General features: G+C 40.3%; 1 protein-coding gene across 1 annotated transcript in view; it reads left to right on the top strand.

Moving 5' to 3' along the window:
- SPATA18 (spermatogenesis associated 18) overlaps nucleotides 1–7557 on the top strand; it is a 55606-nt gene that overhangs the window by 764 nt on the left and 47285 nt on the right. The window lies entirely within an intron of this gene.

Genomic DNA, 7557 nt, shown 5'->3' with positions numbered 1-7557 from the left:
AGAACCACCAAAGAGAGCAGCTGGCAAAAGCCGTCTTTCTCTAGCAGCTAGGTCAGTTTTGCTTTTTGATGACTGGAGCCATTGTTTCACTGCTCTGCATACTTTACGTCAGAGAATTGCTGTGAAGTTTAAGTGAGATAATCTGTTGCCTAATGAATCTCATAAACTTTTTCCCTTCTTGCACTTGATTTTAGCTAATGTCAGTACCAGCTGGTCATCAGTCTCTGTATATCTTCTTTCCCAAATGCTAGAACCACTTGACTCACATCTCTAGGCTCACGGCTGCCCAGATCTCTAGGACAAATCTGCGTCTTAGGAAGGCTGTAAGTTACAGCCCAGTGCTTCGGGAGTTGGTGATAAGCCTCTGTTAAGAGTCTGACTGTGGTCGCATTTATCAATTCAGATAATTGGGCTTTTGACTGATGCTGTCTTCCTCTGTCCAGTTCTGGTACCGTAGTCCTTAGTTCTTATGCTTTGCCTCTTTTTCCTCCGCTTGGAAACTTCTCCTTTTCTCAGGCAAGCACACGCTTATTCATCCTCCAAGAACCCATTCAAATGTCACATTCTCTATAAAGCCTTTCCAGGCTCCCATAGGCAGTTTTTGCTGGTCTGTCCCTTCACTCTGCTCCTAGTCTTTGGAGCACTTCATGTTGCATTGTATTTTATCTTGTTTATCTGTCTGACATCATCTGAAAGACAGAGAGGGGCTTGCCTGGTGGCGGAGTGGTTAAGTTCGTCTGCTCCACTCTGCGGGCATGGTTTCGCTGGTTTGAATCCAGGGCGCAGACCTAGCACTGCTTGTCAGGCCATGTTGAGGCAGCATCCCACATAGCACAACCAGAAGGATCTACAACTAGAATATACAACTATGTACTGGGGGGCTTTGGGGAGAAGAAAAAAAAAGATGGAGAGCTCCATCTGGAAGGCCCATGTCTTACTCATCCTTTTATCTCTGATGTGTAGCATAGTAATGAAATTTAATAAATGTTTTAGAACCTGCCTGATATCCCAGTTTCTAAGACAAGCAGCCCTGCCTTGATTTTGCCAGCTTCTCTCCCACTCAGGTGGTGGGATACCTAATAACTGATTTTCCTCTGGTTATCTGGAAAGTCACCTTCTAGTTGCTGATCCCCATCTCTCTGACAGGACACTTCACTGTTCTCCTTGATGCCAATTTTATAGTCTTTAAAGAGATCCAATACACTCACATGACCACATCTTTAATGTGGGTCATTCCCAAATGTATTATCTTCAAGATTTTTTTTCTAAAACAATAATATTTAGATAGAGCTGTGTGCCTGGCAGTGTCTCTTTAATTCTCCCAACAGTCTTATGAGATAGGTCATTTTATCTCCATTTTACAAATTAAGAAATCAAGGCTCATAAATGGCTAACAAAGTTTTCAACAATAAAGAGCCAGGATTGAACCTAGGTCCATCCGACTAAAGTCTTTGCTCTTTCTACCATATGAAACAGCCTTTAATTCTGCGTTTTCTTTTGCCTGTTGCATGTTATTAGCATTTAGAAGTGCAAAACAGAGCTCCCCAGGGCTAGAGTACTAGTCAGATTATGAAAACATTCACTTTGTAATGGATGGAATAGTGTCCCTCAAAAAGATATATCCAAGTCCTAATCCCCAGGACCTGTGAACGTGACATGACAGTTTTGCATTGCTTAATGACAGGGATAGGTTCTGATAAATGTATCATTAGGCGATTTTGTCATTGTGCGAACATCATGGAGTGTACTTACACAATCCTACATGCTATAGCCTACTACACACCTAGGCTACATGGTACTAATCTTATGGGACCAGCGTTGTATATGCAGTCCGTCATGGACTGAAACTTCATTGCATGGCACATGACTGTATTTGGAAGTAAGGTCTTTGCAGATGTAATTAAGAATCTCAAGATGAAATCACCCTGGATTTAGGGCGGGCCCTAAAAGTGACTGGTGTCCTTATATGAGGACAGAGACACACACTGAGGAGTGAAGACAGAGGCAGAGAGAGGTCGGAGCGATGTGTCTACAAGGCAAGGAGTGCCAATACTTGTCACCAGTCACCAGAAGTTAGGAGAGAGGCATGGAGCAGATTCTCCCTCAGGGCCTCCAGAAGGAACCAACCCTGCTGATTTCTGACTTCTGGCCTCCAGAACTACGAGAAAATAAATTTCTGTTGTGTGAAGCCACCAAGTTTGTGGTAATTTGTTATGCTATCCCTTAGGAAAATAATATGCACTTCAAGCTCAGCACATCCAAAACTGAACTCAAAATCTTTCCTCGCAATCTGCTCTTCCTGTGTTCCCTTAGTGAATGACACCACCATCCAGTCAGAAACCTCAAAGACATCCTATACAATTTCTAGTATGTTCTTTCTAAAGTACGAACCCCATCGTGTCACTCCGCACTCTGAAATTTAAAATCCTCTGATACCTTCCATGATAAAATTTAAACTCCTTATATTAGCACAGATGGTCCTTTACTTTCTGGTTCCTGTCTACCTCTTTTAAGCTCCTTTCCTGGTCCTTCCACCAACTCATCCTTCTCTCCAGCCATGTGCAATATTTACAGTTCCCAGCCATTTGCCTGATCTCATCAAGTTCTTAATGTCTCTGTGCCTTTGCATATGTGGGTATTTCTCTTTTTTTTTACCTACCTATTCTTCTACATGTTCACTAAAACTCAACTCAAGCGATATGTCTTCTGGGAAGCCTTTCTTAATCTTTCTCCCCATTGCAAATTTCTGATTCCTGTGCCCCTCTCTGCGATCTTCAAGCATGCCTCTATTGTCACATTTATCCCACTACACTGAAATTTATTTGCTTGCCCATCTGTCTTGTCTGTGAATTCATACATCTCCAAATTCCACCCCTCTTTAAGGATCAACCTCAGTTTCACTTCTTCCTGACAATTAAAGCCAATCATGATTGCTCTCTCTTTTTAACCGTTACTGCACCAATTTCTTATGGCACCCATTTGATACTTAATGACACAATATCTTGTATTATTTTACTTTTCGTGCACATATAGTTTGTTCCCGAGCAGACTGTAAGCTCATTACAAAGCAGGGGCAATGTGTTACTACTTCTGTGTTGCTCCAAATCCTGAATACATTAGGAACCAAGTACATACATAATATCTACTTCATAACTTTGATGAGTGAATATTGGGTCAATTTTTTCCTATCGGGGTAAAAAATATTACTGGTACCTAAGTGTCTCCTACGTATGTCACTTTAATCCTCACCGTGCATTACCCCAAAGAAAAACCTCGTTAACTCTCATCTCTGTGTCTCCTAAGCACCCTCCCTGGGTCCAGTCCTGCCCTCTCCTGACTTAACCTCTAGGAGCTCCAAGGTGGTATGAAAAAGAGACCAGAACATACCATTTTTCTGTTTACAGCCGTTTGCTGCTTCCCCATTACCTACACAATACAGGTCACTTTCTTTAGCCTGATATAGAAGACTCATTGTAGCTGAACCCAGGACTACCTTTTTGGTCTTGTCCCCGATCCCCTGACTACTCGATCATCACCCTGGACTAGCGTTCATCATTCCCTGCCTCTCCAGGCAATTTCATGCCTCTTTGCTGCTGTCTGACCTGTTCCATTGTCTCTTCTCTTCCTGGTGAACTCCCCTCCATCCTTCCAGAGCTGGCTGTAAATGTCACTTTCTTCTATAACTTCTCCCGATCCTTTCTTTAGGAGGATGGAGGAGGAGGGGAGGGAAGGTCAGTGTTTCCGTTTTGTATTTACTCTATTGTAACTTGTCGCATTGAACTATGGTTGTGTATCTCTCTCCTGAATAGATTCTGAGGTGCTAGGAGCTGGGAGTGGATCTAATTTTGCCTTATGATTAAGGCAGACATTTCTGTCACACCAGAAATTTAGTAATGTTTATCAAATGTGCCGAAAAGATCTATTTCAGCATCCTCCATCGTAGGGACTGCCCTCATGCTGTCCCATGTCCCGCTCCTGGGATGCTTAAGGGTATCTTACAATGTAGATCATACCCACTGGGTCTTTGCAACAGCTTAATGTGTCCTCAACTCATTCCCTCAATGGCCGTTTTCACAGCGCCAAGCATTTGCCACTGCATTTAGCTAGCAGAGCTACAAAGATTGAGGGCAAAGATGCTTCAGTCTTCCATTATCATGATGGAAATCTGGGTTTAGTTATCTTGTGGCCCTCAAAAATCACACTAAATCTCTTTTTTTCCTTCTAGTCTGTATTTGCTACATATGCTCTATAGTTTATTTAGGTGCTAAGGTGATGCAGTTGTGAGGTAACATTTTCCTCTTGTTTTTGTAGTTTAACCAATTGTGGGCATGAAATAATTTTACAGAAAAATTCTGAGCTGTTGCTCTGAGCAGGGAATGCTTATTGGTACGACAAGGAAAACAACATCCCTGCTTCTGTGCAGTGGGGGGAACTGCCTTCGGATCCCAACCTATTAGTTCTTTCTCTAATGGGTGGTGTTTTGTTTGTTTTTTTAAAAGTCTTTTCCTTTCCTTCAGTGTGGAAGAGAAGAAAAAGGACCAAACGAAGCTGATAAAATGAGAACGCAGGGCATTCAGAGAACACTGAGTAAATGGACAAATTAGGGTTTTTGTTACCTGCCAGTGGAGACAAAGTGCCTTAGCAATACCACCAGTAAAAACTGGATTTAAAGACAGCTTCATGCAAGTAGGTCAGGGAAGACTAATGGATTTTCTTTAGACAGTAATACAGGCCCTGACCCAAAGAAGCATGAGCCTAACACAGACAGCTGTGGGACAAGAATAGTATGGCACACACAGAAGAGGATCAGGGCACCTGAAAAAACATCCAGGCCAGAGCAGAGCAGAGCAGATTATTCTGTTAGGCACACTGGCTAAGGGTTTGCAACTGTCCTTAGTGAGGAAGAACTGCAAATGATGATGAGGAGTCCACCATACATCCTTGTAGCTTACTGCACATATATATATATTCAGTATAGCATGAAACTACACACACGGCTCTCATGACCCTCAAAGGATTCAGTTCATCTTTTGTTGGCTTCTTAAAATCCCAAATTAAAAATCTCTCTGGTTGACTGATGTAGGTAAAATTCAAGGTGGACAAAATTAAGGACTTACAGAAAGCCTGTTCCATCCACATGTTTAAGACATCACAGTTAGCTAGAACAAGTGGCTCCTGGCCAGCTGGTAGAATTTTGATGCCATAAGAACCACCAGCTGGCTATTAAGTTTGCTTTCTTTCACTTCAATGGGATTATGACATCAGATATAAAGCAGCCAATCACCTCCTTGCTTCTTTCTTGCCTTGCTTGCTTATTTTCTTTCACTTCTTTCTCTTTTTGTTAACAATTCAATTTAACAAACTTTTATAGAGAGCCTAGAATGTGACAGCTGCTGTGCTGAGGATATAAAGCTAAGTAAGCCTCTATCCTTTTCTTCAAGAAGCTCACAAGCTTATATAGGAGACAGACAAATAAGTATAATATAGTGTGATGATTACAACAGTATCAACATGTTCAAAAGTTGAAGAGAGAAAGCATAAAGAAGACAGCGATGAGCTCCGAGGTGGTGGGGGAGTCAGGAGATTTTTGTCAGTTTCAGCTGGGTTTAAATTTATTAAAAGTGCAATTACAGGGAAACCGCTTGTTTATTTCCTGGAAGTCAGGTATATAAGTTATTCTAGCAAGCCTCCAGAATAAACTGTACTCAAGACAGACTAATGTTCTCAGAATCAAGGCTTGACCCAAACTGAACTGTGAACCAAAAATTGAAACAAAGGGCAAGATTTGCTCAACCTGAACCACAACCAGTATGTTAAAAATAAACAAAAACAAGCAGCATAAGAGAATGTCAGAACTGCAAGAGATCTTAGAGTTCATCTAGTCCATGTTTTCATTATATAGATGGGAAAAATGAGGCTCAGAGTGATTAAAGACATATAAAGTTATGAGAAACCACTAACTGGCCGAGTGTGAGATAAAGCAAGAGTGTCCACGTTCAAGTTTATTATTGCTTCACTTCTGATAGGGTACTGCAAAAGAAAGGTTTGATTTTTATGTTTTCTTTCCAAATAATTGTCTAGTAGAGAATATCCTAAAATAATAAAATTGGGACAAAATTAGTGCATCAAAATATTCTCCAGTAGAACATTTGTTTATCTTTTTTCTTTCACATATTTAAAAAGGAAGGCTTATCAACTTTTTAAATAGAATCTCAACCTTGTTGACTGCATGCTTGTAATTTGAAGCATATGGATTCTTCTTTAATTAGCAACATAGACTATTTGCACTCCAGGCTCTAGCTTTCTCTTAAATTGATTGCTATCCAGCACCCATCAAAACCTCTGCAAAGAACATCATCATTAAGGGCTCTTATGAGGATGTCCATTTATTCCTACAGGTATGGAATTTCTAAGCTTATATCAGATAACATCACTAAAGAACTAAGAAATTGGAAGTCAGTTGCTTGGCCCTCTCTTTGCTGATGTGTGTTCTAGTGTTACTCCCTTGGCAGTGATCAAAGATGACTACAAGAAACAATCATATCAAGATTTTACCTTGGGGGCCGGCCCCCGAGTGGTTAAGTTTGCCCGCTCCGCTTCAGCGGCCCAGGCTTTCACCGGTTTGGATCCTGAGCACAGACATGGCACCACTCATCAGGCCATGCTGAGGCGGCATCCCACATGCCACAACTAGAAGGACCCACAACTAAAATATGCAACTATGTACTGGGGGGATTTGGGGAGAAAAAGCAGAAAAAATAAAAAGAATATTGGCAACAGTTGTTAGCTCAGGTGCCAATCTTCAAAAAAAAAAGTTCTTCCTATATTTTCTAAAAAAAAGATGGAAGTTATTAAAGATACCTTCATTTGAGTTGTTCTATACTCTTTGGAAAAGGATAAACATACTTTACAGTTGGTACCAGAAAAATGCATTTCCATTTAAAGAACTGGTGGGTTTACTTTTAAAATAAAAAAACGATGATCATAAAACTCATTTTCCTTTCTGCCTTGGCTTCCACAAAGTCCAGAAATAAATGTTAAATGAGCTCAATCTTAGTACATAAGCTTAAATTTTAGGCTTATTTGTTTTTTTCTATTAAAAAAGTATTTTTTATTTAACAACGATATTTCCTATGTGTCTTTCACTGTAAGCCATCTCAGATCCTTTTTTGGAAGTAGTGGGGAGGAAATAATGAATAAATATGTAAAGCATTTCATTTGTTTTGAGTCATTGAGGGCTAGGCTTCTTTGTTACTAATAAACACAAATTTCCTGCTATGCACAATACATGCTCCAGAGTTCTATGAAACCAAGAGGTATGTGAAATGATTTAAGGCCTTAAGGATCTTGAATCTAGTTGTGAGGCTACAGCATTGTACAGATAAATGACATCAGTAGCATATTCTAAGGTGATTCGAAGATCTATTCGGTCCTAAGACTCTGTAAGTCTAATTATTAAATTAGTAATATGGATATTTGGTCAAAGTGTATTCTGTTTGGAGTCAGCTTAAACATTGATGTTTTGGCTAACATTTTTCTGAGGGCAGTAAAGTTTTT

The sequence above is a fragment of the Equus caballus genome, chromosome 3, assembly GCF_041296265.1.
Source record: "Equus caballus isolate H_3958 breed thoroughbred chromosome 3, TB-T2T, whole genome shotgun sequence".
Taxonomy (NCBI): domain Eukaryota; kingdom Metazoa; phylum Chordata; class Mammalia; order Perissodactyla; family Equidae; genus Equus; species Equus caballus.
The sequence above is the reverse complement of the archived record's forward strand: the minus strand, read 5'-3'. Positions and strand labels throughout refer to the sequence as shown.